At 50.9% G+C, this 27,155-nt stretch overlaps 1 protein-coding gene across 1 annotated transcript in view; it reads right to left on the bottom strand.

Annotated features, from left to right (window-relative positions):
* THSD4 (thrombospondin type 1 domain containing 4) overlaps positions 1 to 20,347 on the bottom strand; it is a 551,960-nt gene extending 531,613 nt beyond the window's left edge. Inside the window, exon 1 of the mRNA XM_026478433.4 lies at positions 20,262 to 20,347. The gene's annotated coding sequence lies outside the window, so the exon portion shown is untranslated. The remainder of the gene's footprint in view (positions 1 to 20,261) is intronic.
* Between the last annotated feature and the right edge of the window lie 6,808 nt (positions 20,348 to 27,155).

The raw sequence follows: 27,155 nt of genomic DNA, 5'->3' as shown, positions 1-27,155 counted from the left end.
CGTTACACTGAGATGCACCAGGAGGAAGGCCAACGAGTGTAAATTGGTACAGTTAAAACTCCTCTGAATCCAAGGCATGGCCTTGCTCTTGGCTGGGCAGTGGGTATGGGCAAGGACAGGATTTGACTGGGGAGTAGGACAAAATCTTTGCCGAGCTCCTCATGGTAATCAACTGATCAATAATTATTTACTTATGATGAGATTCAAGAAAAGGATGAGTCAGTGCACGGTCTGGCTTTATAGTCTAGCTTTAGTAGATAAGATTTAGGGAGACAGATTTGTCTGAGAAAAGGACGGTGTTATCTAGAACAGCATAGGGTAACTAGTGTCATACAGAGAGACCCTTCGCACAAATGAAGCTAGTTCAAAAGAAGAATCACTATAGAGGGCTGGTGAGACGTCAGCAAGGAAGATGGGATGTAAGATCAGCCTTTAGTCTATGCAGGTTACAAAGGAACCGTCTCAAGCAGCTCGTAAAAGTATACATACTGTAACCTGCACGGCCAAGTGTGAGACCAACATCCTCATTCATGAACCAGCTGACCTTTGGCATTACCACTTTGTCTCTCAGTTTCCTCATCTGTAAAGTGGGGATCCTGTTTGGAACTACCCATAGGGTTGTTAAATATTTATTAAGACTGCATGAACTGGGTGCTGGACACATACACACACGGAACCCCAGCCATGGTTTCTGTCCTCAGGGAACTTGGAGTCTAGACGCTGAAGGACTGTACAAACAAACCGAAATAGAAGTAAGAATGAAATTACAATTGTGATAAGCACCAGGAAAGAAGACCAAGGTGCCTTAGAAAGCATACCGGGCAGTTATCAGGGAAGGACCCCTCTGAGGAAGCGACCGTCATGCTCGGGCTTGAAGGGTAAGCAGGTGTCAGCCAGGTGCGGAGAGGGACATCACAGGAGGAAGGAGCCCCGTGTGGACAGGCGTGGGAGGAACCGGGAGGAAGAAGGAAACAGTTTGGCACGACATGGCAAAGGAAGGCGAACATGGAAGGACCTGACCCCCTATGGAAAGCAAAACATCCCCGGAATACGGTAAACGAATGGCCGAGTGCATGAGGAAAGAGACGTGCCAATGAGGACCCCCTCCAGACTTCTGGAGGATGGAAGTATCAAAACAAGGTACCAATGGAGTTTTTCTGGTTTTGTCAGGAAAGGAAGGGCAATGTTGAGGAAAGGAAGTGTGTTGCAAAGCAATGGTTTCCAAATCTGACAAGAAGTCAACCGAAAAAACAGCTTCAATTATCAAAACAATTTGAAAACAGATTGACGGCCACTGCTAAGAACCATGGTCCCCGTCCTCCATGTGTGTTTTGCCTTCAGGTATTTGCTGAGACAGAATGAAGCCGCCATGATTAGCATGTCATCTTAAAATAGGGTTTCTTTCATCTTCATCTTATCCTTTTATTTTATTTTATTTTATTTTATTTATTTTGAGAGAGAGAGAGCACTCCCACAGGGTGGGGAGGGGCAGAGGGAGAGGGAGAGAGAGAACCTCAAGCAGACTCCACGCCCAGCACGGAGCCCAATGTCGGGCTCCATCTCATAACCCTGATATCATGACCTGAGCCAAAATCAAGAGTCAGATGCTTAACCAGCTGAGCCACCGAGGAGCCCCAATCTCATCCTTTTAAAATGTATATTTGGGGTGCATGGTTTATGTGGTCATATCATACATTGGTTAGAAAAGGATAACCAAACAGTCCACGGGACTTACATGTGTAAACATTTTTTACTGATGGAGTGTGCAATCAAAACAACTTTTTGGAGGCCACTAGCCTAGAATGTGTCTTGACCAACGGTTGCATCCGATTTGAATCACTACTCTTTTCTCACGATGCGGTTGATGAGCTTGATGGCAGCTCTGCCATTTCCTGCCGTTCACTCGTGCGTCCATGATTACTATCGTGTCAAATCAGTTCCGCCTTTCCATCTGTGGGTCACAACCCTTTGGTCTGTCATGGAACCAGTTTTGCGGGTCATAACCTGCACTTTTTTTTTTTTTAAGATTTATTTATTTATTTTAGGGGAGAGAGGGACAGAGGGAGAGGAAGAATCTCAAGCAGACTCCCCGCCAAGTGGGGAGCCCAACACGGGGCTCGATCTCACAACCCTGAGATCACGACCCCAGCTGAAATCAAGAGTCTGAGGCTTAACCAACTGACCCACCCAGGCGCCCCATAACCTGCACTTTTTAAGTGGAAAGAGAAAAGAACGAAAGAGCAGAGAAATACCCTGGTGTCCATCGCACACAGCGAGGGTTGCCATGTCTCGCTAGGCTCACGGAATTGTTTAAACGTCCTTGCTGAGGAAGACCAGAAGGCACGGCAGGGTTCTAACTGATCAGGGGGAACAAAATCACGAAGATGAGGCAAAGCCACATCATCCAAGCCCCTGAAAAGCCGCACCAGCAGAATTTTGACGAGATGGCCGAGAACAAGCCACCGTAAGTTCTGGAGCAGGGAGCTTTGATGAAAGTGAGGTTTCCCGAAAATTCGTCTGGCAACACTGTGCCGAGCTAGCGAGCCGAGTAAACGTGCTATCTGTGGGGCTGATTCTGCTTTTTGAGGTTTGCTTCTGTTGATTTATAACTTTTCTTGACGGTGATAAAAAAATCCAACAATCTAGTTTCTGTTAGGACCTATGCTCCCAGGGGGATGGAGGCCTGACCCTGTCTCCTTTCCACAAAAGTCCTGCAGGAAGGCTGAAGAGTCACCTGATTCGGGTCAGGCTAAAGGCACAGTCCCCACACACCAGGAGGAAGTGTCAGGGCGTTCCAAGGCTCGGGATGGTGGAGACAGAAAGAGGAGCCATGACAGATCTAACCCAAGGCAGAAAATGCCTCCTGACCCCAGAAGAGGCCACTGTGTCCTGGACAATGACACTATTCTGCTGCCCCTCCCCACAGGCCCACCTCTGAGCATCTTTCCAGCCCCTTCTCCTCATGGCCTGACCAGATCTCCTGGAAAAACTCATCTGATTTCTGCATACCCCAGAAGAGAAGGAGCTGCTCAGCCTCTTGTGTGTGGGTTCGGAGAGGCCCACCCCGAGGCTACACCCCAACTCCAGGGTCCAGTTCCACCTCCCCGCCTTCCCCCCCCATGTGGGCTTCTCCCCCTGGAAAACCGCAGAGACAAACAAAAGCCCTTCTCCCTGGGGCAGTGGAAGGGACTCACCACCTCAAGAATGAGGACCAGAGATTTCAGGAGGCAGTTCTAGACCCCAAATCAGGACCCAGTAACATGTGGTGGGGGCAGGTCTCAGAACCTGCCCTTTCCTTTGTGAAAGCCACCCCCTGAAGGTCCTGACAGACAAGAGCCTCCGCACTGGGCTTACGTTCCACCCCATCTTGTCTTTACCAACGTCACCAACACCTTTTCCTGCTCCACCACCGTTGCTGCCAACTTTCTTCTCACAGAACCGCGGCCGGCCATTTGCAGCGCCCCCTACCTGACGTTCCAGTTGTCTGTGGACGAAAGTACCAGGATGCAGGCTCCCCACACCCGTATCCAACCCACAACCGTCTTCCATTATCAGTCAAGGGGAAGAAGAGTCAGGAACCAGCTTTTACTGCGCACCTGACATGGGACATGAATCATGCGATGTAATCCTCACAGCAAAGCTGAGGCCACACGGTGGGTGGAGGGTAGGCCTGGGACTTGAGCACAGATCACCGACACCAGAGCTGGTCCTCTTTTCACTCTATTAGACTCACCGCCTCCCACCTAGCAGATTCATGCTCAGCCAGACATTTAGTAAATAGATGGATGGATGGATGGATGGATGATCTCCTAAGGGATTGGGTGTGCCTCACAGATTTGCTGGGAGATGAAACACCTCAGGACAAGATTGTTCACTGTGCCATGAATATCGTCTAGACCAACGTGAGCCAAGACAAGCCACTTAGTCATCTGTTACTTCAGATAATAATAATCATGAGGCTGAGGATGCTAGCAGACATCTACTGAGTGGCTCCCATGTGCCAGATGGCGTTCTCCATGCTTGACATACATTATCTCATGTTATCCTCATGACAGTCTCATGAAGGGAGTACCGTTGGGAAATGGAGGTACAGAGAAGTTAAGTCACTTTTCCAAGCCACCCAGCTAGTAGGTGGGGGAGTTAGGACTCAAACCCAGGCAGCCCCAGCCAGGATTTCATGCACTAGATGGTCATTTGACATTGCCTTCTACCCTCATCCGGACGGGGCTGGCTTACATGGTCAGAACAGAGATGTGTGACTCTCACTTCTTAGAAGACAGAGCCCATGTCTGATTTCTCTCTGCTCTTGCTGATACGCGGTCAATACTGCAGAATGCCCTAGAAGCAGAAGGAAGGTGCTGACCCACCGCAGACCCGTGCTGCCTCCACAAAGGGGTGGACCCTCCGGAGCCCTCTGGTGGCTGTCATCACGCCCCACAGCCCTTGCAGGGAATCCAGCCCCAGGCAGCAGGGTATTCAGGGCCAGGGCCCAGGGAGCCCCCGGCCAGGTCACACTTCCAGCCTCTTCCAGCTGGGCGAAGCCAGCCAGAGGAACATTCCCCTCGTGCTCCTCTGTGCTCCCTCTTGCAGGGCTTGTCCTCTCCTCTCGGTCATAGGCAAACTCAGCCACATAATTCATAACTTCCCAATGAGCCTCCATTCTGCAAACTGGCTGATTTACCCAGAGCAACCTGCAAACCCACAGAATCCGGTTTAGGAAAAAATGTTTGAAGAGCCATTGAAACTCCCTGGATACTTTCAAGCAAACACATTACAGCAGGCTTGGTTACTCAATTAAGAAAACATCTCCCTCTCCTTTCTTACCTGGAGGAATTGGTAATCAGCACAGATGAGTTAAGGATTTCAATACAAACTGCATCATTTTCAGGGTCATTAACACTGATGGGGTTTACATTTGTTTTCAGACCTAAAAAACGTTTCCCAGGTAACTAAGGAAAATACTCAGGGTCAGAAAAATCGGGAAGGCAAGATATTTAAAATAAATGAGCCATTTGTTCCTGCTTCTGTACAAAGTTGCTTTTCCGATTTCAAATGACATGATACTAGGGATCAAAGGCAGAGATTCTTCTGGAGGAAGACCTTTGCTCTTCCCCCAAATATTACTCAGTCATTTGATTTACAGCACTTGATAAACCCAGTTAAATGTAAGTCTCCAGCAGAACTCCAATCTAGCAACTGTCACAGTGTATCCTGTGATTTGTGTTTGTCTTTCAACCCCCTAACACAAGACTACAGAAGAATAACAACTCTTCTAAAAGATTTGTTATGTTCCTGAAGCCCAGGACAGCGCCTGGGGCACAGCAGGTGCTCTGTGGGGACAGAAAGAATTGACACTGAGTCTCACTTGGAGGGCCTTCTCTCCCAGCGACCACACTGTGTTTCCAAGGTCACGTTGCCCAGCCCAGCCTCTGAACAGCCACTCTGCTTCCACAGTAACTGCTAAGCTTTCTGAAATTAACACTATTGATGATATTCTCCAGCCCCCTCCGGAAGCCTCCAACATGCAAATGAACAGCTGTGACGGGCTGCCGGCCACCCAACCTAGGGATCAAAAACACCCAGAGACAGCCCCAGCCCTCCTCCCCACTCCGAGGACTCGATCTTTCCCCAGCACCCTCTGCCAAGAGCAGTTTGTAATCCCTGGGTTGTAGTTATCAGAGGAAACAAGCTGAGACTCCCACAGATGAGCTCTGCAAGGGAACCGCAGATTTGCTGCCCAGGCCCTCTCCCAAGATGATGTTCCAGCTCATTTCAAAACCCACCTTAGTCAAAGGCAGGTGGCCCTGGGACCAATTGCAGCTTTGGCTCAGGCTGAGCCAACCTCCTGGTCCACCTCCTTTCCTTCTGATACAAACTCAGGTCCTGCCACCTGCGAATGACCTCTTGCCACTCCAGCAAGCAGTGTGTACGTATGTCTGTACGCACAGGTGTGTGTGTGTGTGTGTGTGTGCACGTATCAGGGAAGGAGAGTGCACCATATGCACCAACACTAAAAGAACAGATTCGTAGAGGACAAATACCATATTCATCTACAAAATGGGTCCAGGTGAGACTTCAGGGCTGGGAAGAACATAGCGCCTATGGTATTCTTTCAGGAAAAAGTTATCTATAAAATCAGGCATGTTTATATACGTTCTCAAGACAACCGCAGGAGGTAGGTGCCCTCGATCTCCCCATTTTACAGAAAAGGAAACTGAGCCTGTGAGCAGTGAAGCAGTATGTCTGCAGTCCCAGAGCTGGTAAGTGAGAGGCAGGATCTGAACCCAGGCCACTTGCTAGCTGGCTCTCGGGCCTCCTGACACGCTACGTCAAATACCCGTTTCCAGGAGAGCCGCTCGCGGTCACACTTACCCTGTGCACAACACGCAGTCTGCAGCACGGGCTCCAGCCGGGGGAGCCGCTGTGCGTGAGGCTGTGCTCTGCCCTGCTCACTCCAGGGCGGCTTTGGCCTTGAGTCCTGGAGCTTTCCTCAGTACCCGCACGCGTTTGCCCTTCCAGAACACGTCCAGGCTCAGTACGCCTCGGCCACCATAAATCAGCCAGCCACACGCTCTGCGCTTGGTGCTTCTGACCATCAGGGGAAACGATCTGCCTTTTTTCTTTTTGCTTGGCTCTTGGGGCTTCTGCATTGACATTCGAATTATGTCATTATTTTTTTAAGTGATAGAAATCTAGTCAATGATTTGTAGCAACCACTGCTGGGCCGTGTATGCCGAGAGGCTCCATACAGCCCCACAGAAAGAAGCAGAAGCCTAGCAAATTCGTCTTACTTCCTTTCCACAATTCTGTGATGAGCTGGTCGGGGTTAGGTAAAGCTGAAATCAGGTGCTGTGATTAAAAGAGTAGGATAATGTGAAACAGACCACCATGTCATGAATTAGGAAATATATTTAAGGAAACCAAGAGAAGCAAGTCATTGGAGTCAAAGATCACGCAGAGGTCAAGGGGAAAATACAAGGCAATCGGGCTTAGCAGAATGAAAGTGTTGCCACACCCTTTTTCTCTCACTTCAATGCCCGTGCACATCTGTTCTCTTCCCGTCTCTTGTGTCCGCTTTGTTGACGCTCCCTGTGACCCAAACTGAGCCTAGAAAAATACCAACAATAACTCTGCCTCCACGAATGAGCTGTGCATGCCGGGGAAGGACTCTGACCTCTCTGATTATTATCTCAGGACTCTTTCCTCTCCACTCCATCTTCCGCCAGCATCACCCCGCTCCTCACTGAGATCGTTAGAGCGTGTCTCTGATTTCCAACCATCAGAGGGGCGTGTTTCTGGGTTCTCTATTCTGTGCCACTGACCCACGTGCCCGTCCCACCGCCAACACCGCACGGTCTGGATTTCTGCAGCTACGGGGGGCTTGAAACCTGGCAGACCCGAGTCCTCTCACTTCATTCTTCTTCTGCAAAATTATTTTTAGAAGTTTGACGGTGATGTATTGCGCCAGGGATTTCTTTGGGTTCATCCTGTTGGGGATTCACTAAAGCATCCTGATTCTGCGGGTTCATATCTTAGCCTAGCCCCAGGAAGTTTTAGTTCACTGAGTAGTTTTCAGTCCCACTTTCCTTCTTCGGTCTGAGGATTTCAGAGACATTATTATAGTCCTACAGCTCCCCGAGGATCTGCCCCTTTTTTCCCCTCCCCCGGTCTGTTTTCTCTCTGTTGCTCAGATCCGGTAATTTTTACTGTTACATCTTCAAATTCGGTGATTTTTTTCCTCCCTCATCTCCATTCTGCGGTTCAGCCCATCCCCATGAGGTTTTATTTTGGTTATTGTATTTTTCAGTTCGAAAGCTGTCATTTCGTTCTTCTTTATGTCTGCTATTTCTTTTCTGAGACTTTCCATTTTTTCCTCATTTGTCTCAAGCACGTTCATAGTTGCTCGGTGAAGCATTTTAGGATGGCTGCTCTAAAAGCTTGGCCACGTAATTCTCACGTCTGCATCATCTTGGTGTTGGCACTGATTGTCTTTTTTCATTCAGTTGGAGATCTTCCTGGTTCTTGTTATGAGTAATGTTCAGTCAAAACCTGGATGTTTTAGGTACCATGTTATGAGGCTCTAGATCTTATTTAAACCTCCCGTTGTATCTGGCTGCCTTTGACTCCGCTCCCACAGGGGAAGGAGGACCGCATACCATTATGGTCGGGGGAGACAGAAGCCCAAATTTGCCACTTGGCCTCCACTGACAATGGCAGGGGAAGGGGGGGACACATCATAACTTCTGCGCAGGGATGGGAGTCCCAGCTCTCCAGCAGGTCCCATTGATACTTCCCTGGCTGGAAGGGGTAGGAATGCCTCACTACCGTGCCTTATGTGGCCTCCATTGGCACCACTGGTGGGAAGGAAAGGGGGACGCGAATAGCCTCGTTACTACCAGATCGTGTGAAGAGTCCGGACTCCGCACTAGGCCACCTCTGAACACCTCAGTGGGGAGAGGGAGGGATGTCTTATTGACGCTGGGTGGGAGTGAAAGTTCAGGCTCCCCACATATCTCAATTGAGAAAAGAGCCCTCAGAAATGGTCTAGGTTGTCACCGTTCACTTAGGAATGAAGAGTTTGTGACCCCAGAGATGGAGAACGTATGGCTGGAGGTCATCTGGAAGGTTCGTGCAAAGTCAGGACTCAGCACCCATGCCCCTGGCTCCAAGATCATTGGTCTGTGAACCAAAGAGCTCCTAAAGCACAGGAAGAATGCCAGCCCCCAGCCAATGCAATAATGAAAAGTCTCACTGGCCAGAGGATAGTGGCTGCCTCCTTTCACGTCCTGCCAGACCCCAGGCCAGAAAGCACACGTGGTTATGCGCCATTACCCTCTAAACAACACAAACATATGTCTACTCAAGACAGGCCTTCCGTCCAACACACACAGCAAAAGCACACTCTCGAGCCAAGAACTACAGGATCACGGTCACCTTCGGGGCCGGTGGTCTTCCATCTGGAGAGGATCCTGCCTTTCCTACCATTAGAATCCCTGAAACCAAGATACACCCAGGAGCCGCAGAACTCAGAGCAGCCAGCAGGCCAGGTGCCCCCCTCCTGCCTGGAGAGCCGGGTCTGCACCCAGCTGGAGGCGCCTTCCCCGGACCTGGGGCCTCTGGTCTGGCCCCGGCTGGCCGGCCGGTGGTCTCAGCACAGCACTGCCTCTTCTTCTGCAAGGGAAAGCTGGTGACCCGGGAGGGGAAACTGTTTTCTGACAGCCTTTGTTTTCATTTCCATTTAAAAAGGTTAGTGACTTTACTGCGTGTGGAAAGAACCGAAGCAACAGTTTCAAAGAGGCTCAGCAGGTTTGGGGGCTGACCAAATATACAGAACTTTTGGGTGGGGAGGAAAAGAAAGGGAAGCAGGGGAACAAAAGTTTATTCTGCGTTCACCATGGGCCAGACCTACGCCTGGGTCCTCCTTCCATGCCTTCCCCTGGCCTCTATAGTACAAATTCCAGCCAAAGTCAAGTTCCAAGGCCCTCACCATAGGTCATCACGCTGTTGAGAGTCAGGCAGAACGGCCAGACGCCACAACAGTGCACGATAATTAACAATTTCGTGGTATACAACGGGGATCAGGAGACGGAATGACATAACAACGTGAATAAAGTCATTGGATGCCTAAATTTTGAAATAATACAATTAAAAATTGTTCACTCGTTACAAAAACTACTTAAAGAATTACAAGCTGTGTTGAAGTAATCGCCTACCTCGGTATCACCCAAGATGATAAATACCCACAATCGTTTGCGAGAACCCGTCAATTAAGCTACATACTCTTCTGAGCTCTCGAACTCCTACAAGTGGTTTTGTCAACTATCGGGATATTTTAACATTCAGTCTCTTTATAATTTAAAACAATTTCCAAACATTAGAGTCATCTAGGTCAACAAACTGACCAGCAGGCCAACCCTGACCCACTGCCCATTTTGTTGTATTTTCAAATAAAAAAATAGAAAAATTCAGAAGGGGGGGCGCCCTGCCTTCGGCTCAGGGCGTGATCCCGGCGTTATGGGATCGAGCCCCACATCGGGCTTCTCCGCTGGGACCCTGCTTCTTCCTCTCCCACTCCCCCTGCTTGTGTTCCCTCTCTCGCTGGCTGTTTCTCTCTGTCAAATAAATAAATAAAATCTTTAAAAAAAAAAAAAAAGAAAAACTCAGAAGGATACTATTTTTATGACATAAAAATTATATGAAATTCAAACTGCAATGCCCATAAAAAAAAAAAAAAAAGGTTTTACTAGAGCACAGCCTGGCCCACGTGTACGGCCTCTCGCTACTCTCACGCTCATTGCAACAAAGGTGGTTCATTGCAACAAAGCCCATCCAGCCTGCAGAGCTGACATACGAACTCTCTGGCCCTTTCCAAACACAAGTGTGCCGAGCCCTGATCTAGGCCCTCTGTCACGTGGTGGTGCCAGATTAAAACCCCCCAAGATGATGATGGTGAACAACCACTGGCATGGCTCTCAAGGGAGCCAAAGAGCCGTCCTGAGATGCTTAGCGAGCCATTGACGAGCAAGCCCACTGAGCCACATCGGAGATAATGCTGACCCTCCGCGGGAAAGGAACATTTGAGCAAAGCTACACTTTCTGAGAAGGTGTCAAGCACACGGCACGCTCTTTATATTTATTTTATGGGAACAAAGAAAGTCAATTACGAGAGATCTGAATCCTGTGAGGTCTTGAAGAATGCAGCCCTCCCGTAAAACCCAACAGGCTTCTATTTCCATCCCCTCCACCGGCATTGTTTCCCTGCTAAGGTGAGGGCCCCCTCAAGTCTCTGAACTCCCACCAGAGGCTGATGCCCCTCTCCTGGCCCCCCAGCCTTCCCACTGCATAATGTTATCACACTGATCATCCTCTCTGCCTGCCCCCTCCCCAAGGCTGCAACGACCCCCCAAGGCATCTTCTTTATTTTTAAGATGGACAGATGTTCCAGGGAGGCCCTTCATTTCATCGCGGAGATGAACAAACACTGTCTCCTCTAACTCTTACAGCGCCTACGGTGATTCCTGGTCCATTTCACACGCGAGGAAGCTGAAGTTCAAGGAGGTTAAGCTGTTCCCAGCCGCACGGGCAGTAAGTGGCAGAGTCAGGACCGGAATTCACACCATTGACAAGGCAGGGCGCTGCCCATACGGAACCCCCCCGGCAGATGACCACGATCTCAGATGACCGAGACCTTCCACCCCATGGTGCTGAGTGAAAGCAGCCAGGCACCGAAGAGCACGCACTGCACGATTCCATTTCCAGGTGAGCACCGTATGGACACTGAGAGCATTCCCTGGGTGGAACTCAGGAAGTCCGCACCACCCCGCGCCTCTTGCTAGGGGTGCGCTGCCGAGTTCCTCCAGTGCCAGCCTGAGCGCAGAACAGGGGAAAGGAAGGGAAGACAGAAAACAGCCCCCTGCTGTTTCTCAGCATTCCCACCCGGGCCTCCCAGGTGCATTTTCTCTGAAGCGTCCCTGAGCAGCACGGAACGCTATGCGAATGACTCCGGCTTTGGACCTGGTGATTACGTGTCTGGGAACTGAATTTCCAAACAGAACGCGAGATTGGGGGGGTGGTGAGGTGGCGGGAGAAAAATGACTGCAAGTTGAACAGACGTTGGCAGTGACTAATTTTTTGATTAGGGAAAAACTAGAAACAACCCAGGCCACAAACTGAAATGATGGAAATGGTCATCTATGCCTCAAAATGGGAAGCCTGACTAGGTCAAGAGAAGTGTTTACACAAAATCATAGTCGGTAAAAGAGACAGATGTTCATGTGCTGCTTCCAGGCAAATATCAAAGAGAAAACAGAAGGGTATAAGCAGTTAGTGTCCTGTGCGGACGCGAGAGGGGCCGAGGAAGAGACGGAGAAAGAGGAGGGAGGGAGGGGATGTTTTGGTAAAGTTACATTACAGTAAAGCCAAGTTTTAAAAAACCATATTTGTGGAATCAGAAATTATACAGTCTTTCTGGAAGGCCAGTTGGCCCATATGTACCATACACCTTTGGAGTATTTGTATCTTTTGTCCCCCAAACAGCACTAATGCGTTAACAGAAGTACCCCAAACATGCAGTTTTATTTGTAAATAATATTGAAAAACCGAAAATAATCACATGTCTCCAAAGGGGGGGCTGTTTAAGCAAACGGTAACGTTTTTAAAAATACTCTGCAGCCATTAAGAAAACCATGTTTTGGAAGAATACTGAATTATTTAGTATCTAGGGAAATGTTTATGATTTACTGTGACGTGAAAAAAGTAGTGAACAAAACAATATGTTCAGCATGATACCAATTTTATAAAACTCTGTGTGTGTGTGTGTGTGTGTGTGTGTGTGTGTGTGTGTGTGTGGAGAGAGACTACAAAGGCACACATTACAAATAATGGTCATCGCTGGTTGGGGAATTATGGATCGTTTGTGTTTCTCTATTATTTCCTATGTTTTCTACAATAAATACACCTTATCTTTGTAATCAAAAAATCAAGTTTGATATTGAGAAACTTAACCAGCAAATCAGCGGTGCTGTCACCGCAGTCCACTTGGGTTACAAGTGCAGCTGACCGCACAGCCACTAACACGTCCATGCAGCGCCCACACTGGCCTGACTACGGCAAGGGTCACTCCCGAACCCCCCAGCCCGCTTCTCCTGGGCACAGGTGCGCTGCACCCGCGCCACCGCGCCAGGACGTCTCCCGACAGACTCCACCGACCGCATAAGCCAAGGGCAGTGCAGCAAGGTGCGCGGAGGAGAGCAGCTGGGCATCCCTGCGACTCCTGGGACTCCCGGGACTCCTGGGTGCGGGAAGCCAGCCAGGCCTGCACCTGCCTCCACGTCCACACTCGGCAGGAACACGCGCTCCACCTGCCCCAATGTCTCCAGTCCTCCCACATCTGCCCACAGTAAAAAATGAGCACCCCGTATGCTGCATCTGTTTCGAGGCTCAACTCCCCCCTTCTCTGAGCAAAATCGCCTAAGAGTGGAGTTACGTGGTGATAGAAAGGAATGAGGTACTGATCCATCTTTAAGAGGGATGAAGACATTAATCTTAGTGAGAAGCGAGGCGCAGAAGACCACATATTGTGGGATTCCACTAATCTGAACTGTCCAGAATCCAGAGAGACAGAAAGAGATGAGTGGTTTCCAGGGGCTGGTGGGGAGGGAGGCTGGGGAGTGACTTCTAAGGAGTATGGGGTTTCTTTTGAAGGTGACGAAAATATCCTGGAATTACATAACAGGTGATGATTGCACAACTCCGTGAATAAACTAAAAACTACCAAATTGTACACTTAGAAATGGTGAAGTTTATGGTATGTGAATTACATCTCCATTTTCAAAAAATTGTAAGTGGGTTACAATTAGACTTTTAAGTGGTTACCATTAGACTTGCCCGTGGGTTACAATCAGACCGAGGCACTAACTAGCCCACTAGTTTCCCCAGAGCACATGGTCTGGAGTCAGATGACCGGAAATTCAAACATCACTCTGACATCTACTTGCTGTGCATGCAGGTATAAGTTCCTTAACCTCTCTGTGCCTCACTCTTCCAGGCTGTAGAAGAGGAATGACAATGTCTAGCTCACATGAATTATTGAGAGAATGCAATAAATTAATGCAGGTAGGTCCCAGGACCCGATATGGAGCTCTGTAAGTGGCAGCTCCTTCTCCTTAGGAGGCCAGAAGATCCCTTGAACTTCAAGCAGAATGAAACCCTGTGCCTTGACTGAAACATCACTAACATCAAGCAGGCCCTGGTACTTGTCTGTTCTGGCAAAGACACTAAACGGAGCCAGAGGCTAGGATGTCACTGCACAGCCTGTAATGAGACTCAGAGCTTGAAGACACAGCCCCACGCGGAAGGCTCGCCTCATCACCGGCAGTAAACGCCCCCCCGCAGTCCAAACGGCCTCCTGTCCAGTGTCGGCTGTGACCCTCCTCTCAACCATTAGATAAGTGTTACTATTATTAGCCTCAATCAAGGATGAGGCAATGATAGCTCAGAGAAACCAGAACAGGGGACAGAGCTGCGACTTACATCTGGATCAGACTGTCTCCACTGTTCCTAATTCTGTTCACAAGACAACTGCCCTCTCTACCCTCAGCCGCCTCCCTTGGGGCCATCAGGTCACACCAAGGCTGGCCGTGGGCAGAGCTGGCGAGGAAGCCGGCAGGCTGCAAGAGGCCCAGGCAGGCGTCCCTGCCTGGCCACCACGGCTGGCCACAGAGCATGGAGGCAAGGGGCGAGGGGCAGGGCAGTGTCATCCAAAGGGCATCTGGAGGCCAGAGAGCCAGCAGCAGAGGGAGGGGAGAGGGGGGCCAGAATTCAAGGCATGTGAGTGTCAGGGGTCAAACAAGCGAGATCAATCAGAGAGAGCGTTGTCAGTTCCCCCACAGCAAGTCTTAGAGATCCGCAGGAGAAGCTGCTCGCGCCCTTCCCAGAGGAGCCGTGGTCCCAGGCTCAGCCACGGGTGTAAAACTGCTGTGAGCACTTTGCACTCTCATGCATCTCACCCGGGGTCTGCACTATCATCACCCTCATTTCACGCACCGGAAGACTACAGCACAAAAGGAAACTGTCCAGGAAGCCGCAGCTTAGTGGAGGCCAGGCCGGAATGCAGGCAGCTGGCTGCACGGGGCTCCCACCCTCAGCACCCCTGCGTGCCGCCCGGCCCAGGAAGAGGTGGACCATACAACTAGGGATGTGGACCAGCCAGGGCCCCACGCCCTCCTCTCTGCCTTGAAGTGACATGTGGTCAAAGGCACTGCGTTTCGGGAGGAAAAGTCTGCTTGGCAACTACCAATTTGTAACTTGCTGATAGGATCGAAGGTTTCCAAGAAGGAATCAGGTTAGAGCAGCCTCCCAGCTGTCCATGTATCCCTGTTCATAGGAAATTAATCTCTCTTGACTGAGCCTCCAGGAAAAATGATTACGTCAAAGGCGTGGCTTGTCACCCCGTGCCCCCACCACCCCCTGGTGGTCATGTGGCTGCATCCCGGCCATAAATCAAAGGCCATGCTCCCCTTTCATCGGATGCCTGCAGATAATTCCCCGGCGATTTCCCTGCTGGGGCTCAGAGGACCATGGCCTAAAGGGTTAACATCTCATTTCCTCTGTCTTTCAAGCCTTAATCCCCATCCAGAGCTGGGTGCATTCCAAGCCCACCTGGAGCAGGTCATGACGAGCCCCAGCCCACGGCTGGCCCTTCATTTCCCCTGGCAGGAGATTAGATGGGGCGCCCATTAATCACTCATTACTTGGGTCCTCACTGCTGGCCAGCCCTCGGGCAGCCAGCCAGCTGGCGGGGAGGGTGGGGCGGGCCCCCCTGCTGCCCAGCCCAGGCCCTGAGCTGCCCAGGGTCACCTTTCTGCATCGATGGCTTGGCTCTCTGTCCTCTGGACCACGCCCGAGAGGAGAGGGGCTGAGGGAGAACACCGCAGGGCACCCCCTGCTTCTGCAGGGCTCCCTGGAGGGAACAGCCCTGTGCACAGTACGTTCAGTGGAAAGATGAGGTAAAAAGAGAAAGAGATGAGCAGAAAGAGGCCACTCTTCCAGAACAGCTAACCATCAACAGAGAACACAGCTGCCCATCTCTTTCTGAGGTTCTTCCTCGAGGAATCTCAAGGGAACCGGGGAAGGGAGTGGGGTGGGGAGAGGAGGTTGAATGGATAATTCATTATTATTATTATTATTATTATTATTATTATTATTACTGTGCAGCTGCAAGTGTTGATTTGCTGGGCTGGAATATAAGGTTGCAATATTCGGTCCTTCCGACACAAACCCCCTGGACTTGAGGGGGCCTGAGATTATATGTATATATTTACAGCACACATATTGAGGGCCGACTGCCTGCCAAGCCCTGACCAGGTACAGAGAAGGTAGGAGAAACAGGACGAGTACACGCACTGAGCCCCTACTCCATGCTGGGCCTCTCCCTAATGCTCAGGGGGCCTGCGTCCCGGTCCCCACACCAGCCCCCCAAGCCTTGGCCATCCCTTCGTCACACATGGCAGAAACTGAGAAAGAGGGCAAAATAAGGGCTTGTAGAATAAAGGAGATCTGTGGGCGACCAGACCCCGCTCTGGGGAGGGAGGTGAGACTCACCACGCCAGCGGGGACGGAGTGGCTGGCGTGACGTGTTTGGCCGTATTTGGCGGGGGGGGGAGGGGGGTCCCAGCCCATTTTTTACCTCAGAAAACTTGGGGCTCTGGAACCAACCTACCTGATTCTTCTCCCTTAGCCTTGCTCAGGCCCAGAAATAAATTCACAGGGAGCCTGGTAGGGGCTGGCCTTATGTACCTTTGCAGGGAGGGGACGGGGAGCATGCTTTCAGGATTGAACTGAGGACCCCTTTGACTAAAACAGGGCTCTCTGGGCCCGTCTGGCTGGGCCCACGATGCGCCATTGCTCACCCCTTAGAGTCCAGGTCAAGGCCTCTGTTAAAAAGGACCCTGTGACTTGGGACAAAGTGGCTTATTAGCTCACCACCTGTCACTAGAGCCTCACTGTTAAGCAGCCCAGGGCAGGGGTCCTCAAACCCGAACGATCAGTCGCTTGAGGCAGTCTTCAAAAAATGCCAGTTCCCAGGCCAGGCCTCCACCTGGCATCTGAGTGTCTTCCCAGCAGATCCGAATTCGGATTCAGATGTTCCACGGACGATCCTTTCAGGAAACAGTGAGATAGTGGAAAGAGCGCCTGACTTAGAGAGCTGGTTCTAAGATTTAAGTTCAGAACCTGAGTGGTTGACCTAAGGCAAGTAAGCTGGAGTTTCCTCCTTGTAAAATGTGCATTATACTGTCTCCGTCACCGGCTGGTGGGAGGATTAAGGCATCAGGCATAGCACACCCCAGTGCTCACTAAACGCGACCTGAATGAGTTCATCGGGCCAGCGAGGCTCCAGAAACCGGAGAAGTCAGCTCTGAAGGGCTGGAGAGAGAAGAAAGGGCAACACAGGCCCAGAAGTGAGGAGGGGTCCCAGCGTCAGCCCACAGGTCCTGCAGAGCAGGAGGGAAGAGGGGGGTCCGAAAGAGGGCAAGAGTCCACAAAGCATCCTCCAGCCAGAGAGCCCCCCACCATGGCTCCCCCTTCCCAGCGCCTGCCCATGTCACACTGTAGCTCCTGGCCTAACACGGCTCATCCGTTATTTTCACAGAGAAGAGTCAATAAATACATATGGAAATGTGTATAAATAAATACCACGCAGATGTAAATACCTATCGCAATTCTGCACGCACAGATAAAGAGAGATAAAAGGTGGGGAGAGAAGAAGAGAAAGGAAGGAAGGTCGGATGGAAGGTCCAACCCAATCGTGTTGGCAAGCCTGCGGGAGCTGGCCGTGGGCTGGCACCGGGCTACACAGCTTGGAGAGGCTCAGGAAGGAGAGGCCCAGGGGCCACCCAAGAGACACTTCAGGGTGCCTGGGAGATGAGGCTGGCCCCCTAGGACGTATCCAGGCTGTACACACAGTAAATGTAAAGGAGGCAGGGAGCACTTTAGCTGGGTTCAGGGAGGACTGAGACGGGTATGTGCAAGAGAGGCTGGGTACACTTCCTGGCAGAATGGAGAGGAGCAGAGGGGAGGTGTGAATTTCTGAGCTGCAGTAAGAGTGCATACAAGACCGTCATAAAGATGCTGGGGATGTCAGGCAGGGAAGAGGTGGGCTGCTCTTAGATCAGCAGACTTGAATTAAGACAATTCCAACTGCCCAGACGAAGACTGACCTTGTCCTTGTCTACCATGTCCATATCAGCACATTCACGTTGCTACGTCTTTGCTCAAGCTCTTCCCTCTGCCTGGCATGCCCTCTCTCCTTCCAGCCTTTCCCATCTCCTTGAACTCCTCCTCATGCTTCAAAGCCCAGCTGTGATTTTCCTAGGTCCTCCCACGCAGAAAAAGCCTCTTCCTCATCTGCGTCCCCAAGGTGCTGCATTGTTTCGTGGTTACCTTTTTTTTTTTTTTTTAACATCTTTTTCTCTCCAGGGTGGCTGTTTATCATCTGTTAGCCTGTCAACAGATCCTGGGTATGGATATTGTCCTGCTCTGAGTTTAAGCCCCAGCACATGGTAGCAGTCCCTAGAACACAACAGATGCCCAAAGATATCAGTTGGAGAAGAATTAAATAGAAGTGCATACTGGGGAGCCATTGTGATTTCTTGAGAGGAATGATGTGGCGAAATCAGAATTTAAGGAATATTAATCTGTCAGCATGAAAGAAGATGGATTAAAATGAGGAAAGTGACTCGTGGCTGGGAGTCAAGAGGGGAGATTATTACTGTGGACATGGTTTATGGAGGGGGCAGAGGGAAGGGGGACAGGAAAATGATCTCCTGTGATATCACAAAAGAATGTGGAAGGAACTTGGTAATGAACCCGCTGTAAATGTGGGGGACGGGAAGGGGACATCGAGGGCACTCAAACACTGAGCCAATTAGGAGGCAAATGGTGCCGTGGAGGGAAATGCCAGGTGAGAAAGGGGGAGGGGGAGTTCGCCACCACTCTTTAGGATAATTGATGCAATCACAATAAGCATTTCCAGGCAACACAGCAAAACAACCCCCCCCCCAAAAAAAAACCTCTCAGTCAAAACGTCCAACCCTGATCTTACTCCCAAACTCTGGACTGTATTTAATTTTACTCATTTTTTTCCTAGCAGCCAGTTAGAAAGATTTCTTCAGGTCAGGAGATATTGACATGGAGATGATGAAGAACCGGGTGCCCGCCTCGGGCTGGGCGTGGCGGCGGTCACGTGAACGCATCTGACCAGCCCTCCTCACGAGAGGCCGGCCAGGTGGCTTATTCCGTAGGGGCTCCAGGATTCTGATCACCCAGACTCATTTCCCAGGCCGGGACCTCTGGGAAATCCCTGCTCCAACCCTGCAGAGGTTTATAGGAAAGTCCCAGGACTCGCATCTGCTTCCTCGTGTTAATTCCAGGGCTAGGATTTTGTTTTCTAAGGAATTCAACTATGGTGCCAACAAAAATCTGTAGGAATTGAGTAGTACCGTATTTAAATCGCATATTTAAAATGTTTGCTTCTTTGTATATGGAGACCCAGTAAGATCCTATTAAGCCCTTCATCAATGAAGTAAAGACATACGCAGGGTATGCAGGTTTTAAGAGCCGTGTGAGCTTTGAAAAACCTTTAGACGATTACTCTGTGCCTGGGTGCCTTCAGCTGTGCAGACACTTGGACAAGATGATTCTTTGGCCCTCTCTCGGGTCTCCCTCCATGCCTCGTATTCCCAATTCCAACAGGCATCCCACAGTCATTTCAGCTACCCAGGTCTAAGACTTCAGATTCACTTACTGTGCGGCGTGGGCGGGGGGAGGGGGTGTCACAAAGGAGACTTGAAGAGACGCAAGCATGCACATTTAATTGGCAGTAGGGGAGGCGCGGGGGGGGGGGGGTGCTGGGTGTGGACTGCTTAGGAAACACCAGACCCACAATTTCCAGATGCTAAGTGGGCCTGAGAACGCCCTGAAATCCCACTCCCAAGTTAGGGCTGATGTTATTTCAAAGAAAAAAAAAAAACAACTAACTTCCAGATCTCCAAAGCTCCACGCGCTATTTCTGTAACAGCCAAGTCTATAAGCGCGCCAAGGGACTGCAGGTACTGGGTTGCACTTGAGGAAGTGTCCGGAGTTGGCGGAAACAACCCATCCACTCAGGCTCCCAGAGGCGCTGGGCTGCAGCGGCTTAGCTCAGACACACACAAGGATTTGAGGCTTTCTAGAAAACGGCGTGGCCGAGGCCTCAGGCTGGGGCTCGATGCGCGCCGACCGAGACCGACCCGCTCTCCCGCCCCGACGCAGAAGGGAGGCGAGGCTGCGGTCGGGGCGCACGGGCTGGGTGTGCACTCGCCTGTCCCCCTCGGCCCCGGCCCAGGGAGCGCGGGGCCCCGACTACGGAACGGCTCCAGATTGGCTGTCCCTAGAGTTTCAGAGTTGGAGGGTGGAGGGGTGAGTGCTGGCGCCGGGACAGAGCAAATCCCCAAGGAAGGGAAGGAAGGGAAGGGAAGCGAAGCGAACGGGAGGAGAGGCGGCACAGCCGTCGGCACGAACATAGCGCGCGCTGGCTCCCCAAGTCCGGTGTGGGCGCAGCCCCCCGGCGTCCCGGACACACCCACTGCGCCCCGCCGCCCGCGCCATCGTGTCCCGAGGTCCAGAGCGGGCCCGAGAGGAGGGCAGCTGCCCGGCCGGGTCGGGGCGGCGCGGGCGGGGCGCAAGGGGAGCAGTGGGCGCGCGGCGCGGGCGGCTCTGCTCACCTGGCGGTCCGCGTCCCGGATCGGCCGGCGGCCGCCTCGCCTAGCCCCCGCGTGCTTCCCGGCGCCGGGCAGCCCCGAGCACGCCGCATGGACGGCTGCCGCCGCCGCCCCGCGCCTGCCCTGCACGGGCTCCCGCTGCGCCCCGGTTCGGCGTCGGGCTGAGCGGGCGGCCAGCGGCTCGGGTGCGCGCGGAAAGCTGTGGCTCGGAGTTTGCGATCGGGAGAACCGGGATCCGCGCTCCTTCGGTCCCTCCTCCCTCCCCCACTCGCGGCCTCCCGCTGTCATCTGGAGCCGCTCCTGTCGCCCCCTGGCGGCCGCCTCGGGAAGGACCGGCCCCCGATCCACCCCTGCGACCCCATAGGGGCCCCTTGCAAACAGGAGGGGGACTAAGCCCTGGGTACCGGGAGAACAGACATCGTCCCGTAAAGAGGAGGACAGTCTAGACAGGAGGGTGGTGAAAGTGGAATGAAGTGTGGTCCGGATCGGCCAGGACCCGCTGGGGGAGAGGAAAAAGGGCTGAGACCAGGAGGTAAGCGAGAGCCAGATGGTGGAAGGCCATGAATTGCGGCTTCATCTTGTACCGAGGTTTGTGGGGGCCATTGAAGGGCTGAGATCCAAGAGGGACAGACGCATCCTTGTGTTTGGAACAATCGTTCTGGCTGCAACAGGATGGGGTTGAGGCTGAAGCAGGGAGCCAGCAAGCAAAATGTCCCAGTAAACCAAAACAGGGAAGAAGGCATGATTCTAAGGTTAGGGAAGGAGCCCTCCTCTAAAGGGCACAGAAGTCACCCTCATTCGCACACGCACGCACAAGGTTAAGACTCACTGGGCTCCAACAGTCAAGGGAAAAGGACCAGTGCCCTCAAGTTCTCATCAAGGGCATGAGGTAGACATGTAACACACCCCAGAGTGATTGAGCATTGTTGCTTGTCTTACTCAAGTTACCAGTGTGGGAAGGAAAAAGCCTGCTGCAAACCACCACCACCACCACCATCATCAAACTTTGGTCTGTATATCCAAGGCTTTCCTTTTACTAATTGGGCAGTATTGTCCCAAGGAGGGCATGAGTGAAGCAAGGGCTGGAGCCCCGTTTTGTGGTTCCTAACGCAGCGCTCTATTCCTTAAGTTCAAACCAAGATGATTACAGCTGATGAGGTAGGAAGTGGTGAAAATGTGCCTCCTCTCCCAGGAGGGGGTGGGGATGACCTTAAACATTTGAAGAGGCTCTCCAGCTATAGGCAGTATGAGTCAGCCTGTTTGCTGCTCCTGCCTCTAAAGCCTGGTTGCCGGAGCTGTTTCCTGAAAGAGCAGGTGCACAGCGGGACAACGAAGGTGGCTGCTGGAGGCAAGCTCTCTGCCCCAGAGCCAGGCTGGACGGGGATGGGTGCAGTGTGTGGGGGCAGAAAGGAGAGCCACGCGGCAGGGAGCCCCAGGGCAAGAATTAACAAAGATAAGGTGGCAACCCAAGAGATCAGGCCAAAGAAAGAGAAGCAACTCTGAGCGCCTGCTACTGGCCAGGAGCCTGGGCGGAGCCAGTTCTGACTGATCCGCGCTGGTTCAAACCGGTGGAACTAATTTCACACTTGATCAGGCAGAGTTTGAGGGGAGGCACCTGGTGTGAGTGGGATTAAATTCATGCCGAATGTCGCAGGTCCCATAAGTGCAGATAAAGGGGATCTAACAGCTCGAGTAAATTCTGACCAGTTTAAATCATTTAAAATGATAGAAAATGTATACAACATTGGAAGGTACTTAACGCCACTGAATTGTACACCGAAAAATGGTGGAAAGGGTCATTTTTATGTAATGCGTATTTTACCACAATTTTAACAAAGCAAAGCAAACTAATAAAATTGGTTCAAATTGGACTGATGCATTAATTCATTTAAAAGCCATATACTGAGTGCTACAGATGAACAAATGTTCCCGTCGAAAAGAAGCTCTGAGTCGGGTGGGAGAGGTGTCGTATAGTCGGGAAATTATACTAGCGGGTGGTGTAATCCGAGAGGGGAGCAGAAATCTACAATGTTCTGCTTGAGCTGAGTCAAGGATGAGGGGAGTTCTTCAGGCAGGGCCTGGTATGAACGGGCCGTTAGAGCAAGGATATGGATTTTGTAAAAACAAGCTTTAGACTTACAGACAAATTGCAGGAATAGTATAAGGAATTCCGTTGTATCTTCCTCTTCCCTTAATGTCAACATCTTGCATAACCGAAGTGCCCTCATTATTGAGCAGACCTGACCCGGCTGACCTAGGCTGCTTCTTTAGAACAGAATCTGATTCATTTCACACTTGGTCAAATCGTAGTGACCGTTTTTCGCTTACCTGTCAGACAATATTCTCTTAATTTTTTATAGACATTTATTTTTTTAATTCATTTATTTATTTGAGATAGAGTGTGCGCTCCAGTGGGGGGAGGGGCAGAGAGAGTAAATCCTCAAGCAGACTCTGTGCTGAGTGTGGAGCCCACCGCACGGCTCGATCCCAGGACCCTGAGATCACGACCTGAGCATAAATCAAGAGTTGAACGTTTAACTGACTGAGCCACCCAGGCGCCCCAAATATTAATAAGTCAAGGCTCGGGCACCTGGGTGGCTCAGTCGGCTAAGCATCTGCCTTCAGCTCAGGTCATGATCCCAGAGTCCTGGGATCGAGTCCTGCGTCGGGCTCCCTGCTTGGCGGGGAGCCTGCTTCTCTCTCCCCCCTGCTTGTGCTCTCTCTCGCTCTCTCGAATAAATAAATAAAATCTTTAAAAATATATATCCACTTTGGGCTCTCTGCTCAGCAGGGAGCCTGCTTCTCCCTCTCTCTCTGCCTGCCACTCCCCCTGCTTGTGCTCTGTCAAATAAAATCTTTAAAAAAAAAAAAAAAGTCAAGGCTATACTGTGAAATCCAATCTCATTTTAAACAGAGATATTTACATTATATATAGGCACAGTGAATATCAATTATGGTAGAACAGCAGGTTTCATCTTTCAGTCCTGCTGCATTTCTCCTTTTATCCAAGTGGGTATGCATGCATAAATCCGACTGACAGGATTTGGTCCTTGCATATGAGATAAGCTACTAACCCTTACCGATAAAGAGGGCAAAGAAGAGCAGGTGTCTCAGATTAGTAGGGGTCATCTAGCCCCGGTGACTTCCTGGCACGTCAGTATCTTCTATACACAACATCTTGGAGCATGAGTTGGTAGTTACCCTCTTGCATATCTGCAGTGACAAGGTGCTCACTACCTCATAAAATAGCTCATACTGTTGTCGGAGGCTCTGTTAGAAAGCCCCTTTTCATTTTTAACTGAAACCATTCTCTGTAGCTACTGCCCATACCTCCTGAAATGACAGACAAAAAACATAGCTCTTCAGGCATGTGTCAGCCCTGCGATATGTAGGACAGTCCGAGTTTATACCTGTGGTCCTGGTGTAATTCTCAACTAATATTAACAGTGCCCCTTCATTCCGCTGCTTGTCTCAGCTGTGATGAGAAATGCTCCGAACATCCCACCGAGGACTTCCGCTGCCCCGCCCCGCTGAGTGCGTCCCCTCCCTAGAGCCGCGTCCTGGGCGGCCAGCCATTCCCCCAGCACAGCGTTGGCACATGGTCAAGGCCCCTGAACCCTTGAGGAAGAACGGCCTACCGCTGAGAGCCACTTCCTGGGACGTCAGAGCGTGCAGAACCGGAGTAAGAGCAGAGGGTGAACAGATCCAGGAAGGCTGGGGCGCCTGGGTGGCTCAGTTGGTTAAGCATCTGCCTTCATCTCAGGTTATGATCCCAGAGTCCTGGGATCGAGTCCCGCATCGGCCTCCCCACTCAGCAGGAGCCTGCTTCTTCCTCTCCCACTCCCCCTACTTGTGTTCCCTCTCTCGCTGTGTCTCTCTGTCAAAAAAATAAAATCTTAAAAAAAAAAACAAACGAACAAACAAAAGAGATCCAGGAAGGCAACCCAGGACAAGCAGACCTTTGTGGGGGAGACTTAACACAACTTCTGCACTTCACTAATAAGCTCCGACCACGAACCTTTTTCCAGCAGAACATTTCTTGGGGCTAGAATTCCAAAAACTACACTTTGAAAAACACTGCTTTACGCTCTTTTGACAAACACTAGTGTTTTCATCCTAATGGCATTTCTGGGGGCTGTGTCCCAGCAGGGAAGGAAACCCCTGTATTATCCCTCCTTTGTCAACATCAGGAGGTGGAAGGGAAACAGACACACATTCAAACCCCTAATTTCAGGCTCCAGCGAGGTACCAGGATCCATCACAATGCTTATAAAATTGTTCCTTTATTTTCTTGTTTGTATGGCTTTGCAGACTGTAAAGTCCAGGCAAGTTTGTGCCCAACAAATAATAAGGAAATAAGGGAAGCACAAAAACACAAAAACACAACACACCCTGTCTGTCGTGAGCTGGTAAACTTGTCATCTCTGCTTCTAAGCTGTTTCCAAGTGTCTCGGGTGAGTATGAAGGAGCCTTTCCTCCCCTGCTTGTTTCCTTAACTCACTTCATTCTCTTCTTCCTCCAGGCGGCCTGGGATGTCAACCCAAAAACCAAGTCCCAAGCTCGCATGCCCCTGGCTTGGGGCTGCCCCCCTCCTTGACCTGTAATCCACAGGCGTGCAAGAGAGGAGCTGTGGCCACCAGCTTGGAGACAGACGCTAAATGCCTTCTAGATGGCTCATCAAGGTTTCCTATCCAGCGTCAGAGTTGACAGGCCACATTTCAGATGATCTCATTCTTGTTCCTTCTCTCCCTTCACTCTTATCCCTTCCTGCCCCATGTCTGGACCAAGGAGATAGGAAACTTCGTGTTACCTGGTACAAGACAACTTTTGGAATCCCAAATATTCAGATTATTTCTCTTTTCCCTCTTGGAGAGTGATAATACAGCCCAAAGGCATCACCCAGACCGAAGCTGCTTCTCTCCAGGAGAGGCAACGCTGAGCACGAAAGAGAGTGGACATCACAGCCCCAGGGTCACGGGCTCCCTTTCTCCTTCTGGCACCGATCACCTAGATGACGACAATCGCCACTTATGGACGAAGTCCACGTGCAGGTGCCTCCTCTCAGACACGATTGATCGATCATCCTTTTGTTCATCCACCCCACCTATACTGACTGAAGCTGACAATGAATGATGGGTCACAGGGAGGATGAGAAAAGTTAGCCAGAGTAAAAAGAAGCCAGGTTTGGAGAGACCGTTCTAGACAGAAGGAAGACATTTGCAGGGGCCCCGGAGAGGGCGACACACACAAGGAGCAGAAGGGAGGGGAGGGTGGCCAGGACTCAGAACCCAAGAGGAAGGGGGGAAGCGGCGCGGGGATGGGTTGAGGTCTGACTACAGGCACCACAGAGGCACAGGGGTGTCCCATCAGAACAGATACAAGGAGTGGGGTCCTGGAGCCCCCTGCTGCCCTAGAAGCTGGACTGGGGGAGTCCGGGGGTTCCAGAGTGGAAGAAGGAAGGGACAGCTTTGGGTAGTGGCCATTACTCAACCAATACAGCAGTATATCATTTTGTAAATGATATTGCACAAATCTGCTAAAGTCTGGTGATGCTTATGCCCATTTTTGTTAGTTGGGTTATTTTCAAATGAGCAAGAGGAAGCTTCTGAGGGGGTTTAAGCAGGGGCTGACATAATCAGATCTGTTTATCCAAAGGGAGAGGGAAAAAATCCACTTTATTTAAAAAAAAAAAAAAGGTAAGGCAAACACATCATTCCACAACTCTATTGTAATGAGAAAAATAAATGCAAAATAAAACAAATCCATCATCCTCGAGGAATGCCCTGTCTGCCTTCCCCTGCCCCTGGGACGCTCTCCTCCTAAGGTCTCGTCCTTCACCCCTTGCCCGTGCTGACCTTGCCACCGGTGCTACAAGCCTCCCAGATGGCCTGGGGGTGAGGGGTGCACGAAGCTGCTTCTCTCTTTGAGCCTAATCGGCTTACATTGTGCCTGAAACTGCTGTCACCTTGGTCTCCCTGGCAATTCTCCCTCTTCAGGAAACTGGCTTTCTTGTTGAATTAATTCATTGTTTTAAGTCTCAGAGATAACTGCCTAGCCAGCGACCACTGGCCAGACATGGTTCGTTTAGGAACCCAGGCCACTACGGGCTCACAAAGTCAGTCTGAAGTTCATCGCTTTACCTTGCCTACTCACGTTCATCTTGCCTCTCTTCGGTATACAGAGGCCCCATCGGGTGCCGCTTGTGACATCTTGCCAGACTTTGCTGCCAAGATGTTCATGGCTCCTATGTTCCTTTTTCTTTTTTTTCTTTTTTTCCTTTAATGTTTCCTGCGTCACTGTTCTCTGCATGATGAAGGAGTCTTCTACCTGCAAGGAGCCGTTCTGTGCATTAAAAGCAAGCACTCAGCTCCCCAGCCTCTATCCCACCATCACCCACTGGCCATGTCATCATAGCAATCACCAAGCCGAGACCTGTAGTCACCTCGTCTATAAAATGGGAAGAACGTATTTATATGTTGGAAGGAAAGGGGACTGGCTCACCCCAAGCCTTGAAGCCCCTTCCAGCTCTCAGATCTATGATTCTCTCAGAAACTCTGCAACAGGGAAATTATGTGGCTCATTTCGGATCCATCTGGGAAAAGATGACATACACAGAGAAGTATGTGACTTCTTTTTTTTTTTAATTTCAAGCTGCATTTGAAATGGTTTCTTTCATTTCCACCCCTCGTAAGTCCACGGATGGAGGAAACTAGGGCTCTCGTGCCTTCAGAAACAGCCTTCACAACCACCAACATCACCTTGAGTTCCAAATCTCATCCACACGGAAGCTGAGGATTCCAGGGCCTACTCAAGGCACATTTAATCTAATCGAGTGGTGTTCTTTCCTTTTTTGGGGTGAAAGCAGGAACACTGCTAAGTCTCCTACATGGGCTTGTG

The sequence above is a fragment of the Ursus arctos genome, unplaced genomic scaffold, assembly GCF_023065955.2.
Source record: "Ursus arctos isolate Adak ecotype North America unplaced genomic scaffold, UrsArc2.0 scaffold_28, whole genome shotgun sequence".
Classification (NCBI taxonomy): domain Eukaryota; kingdom Metazoa; phylum Chordata; class Mammalia; order Carnivora; family Ursidae; genus Ursus; species Ursus arctos.
This window is presented reverse-complemented; position numbering and strand designations above follow the sequence as displayed.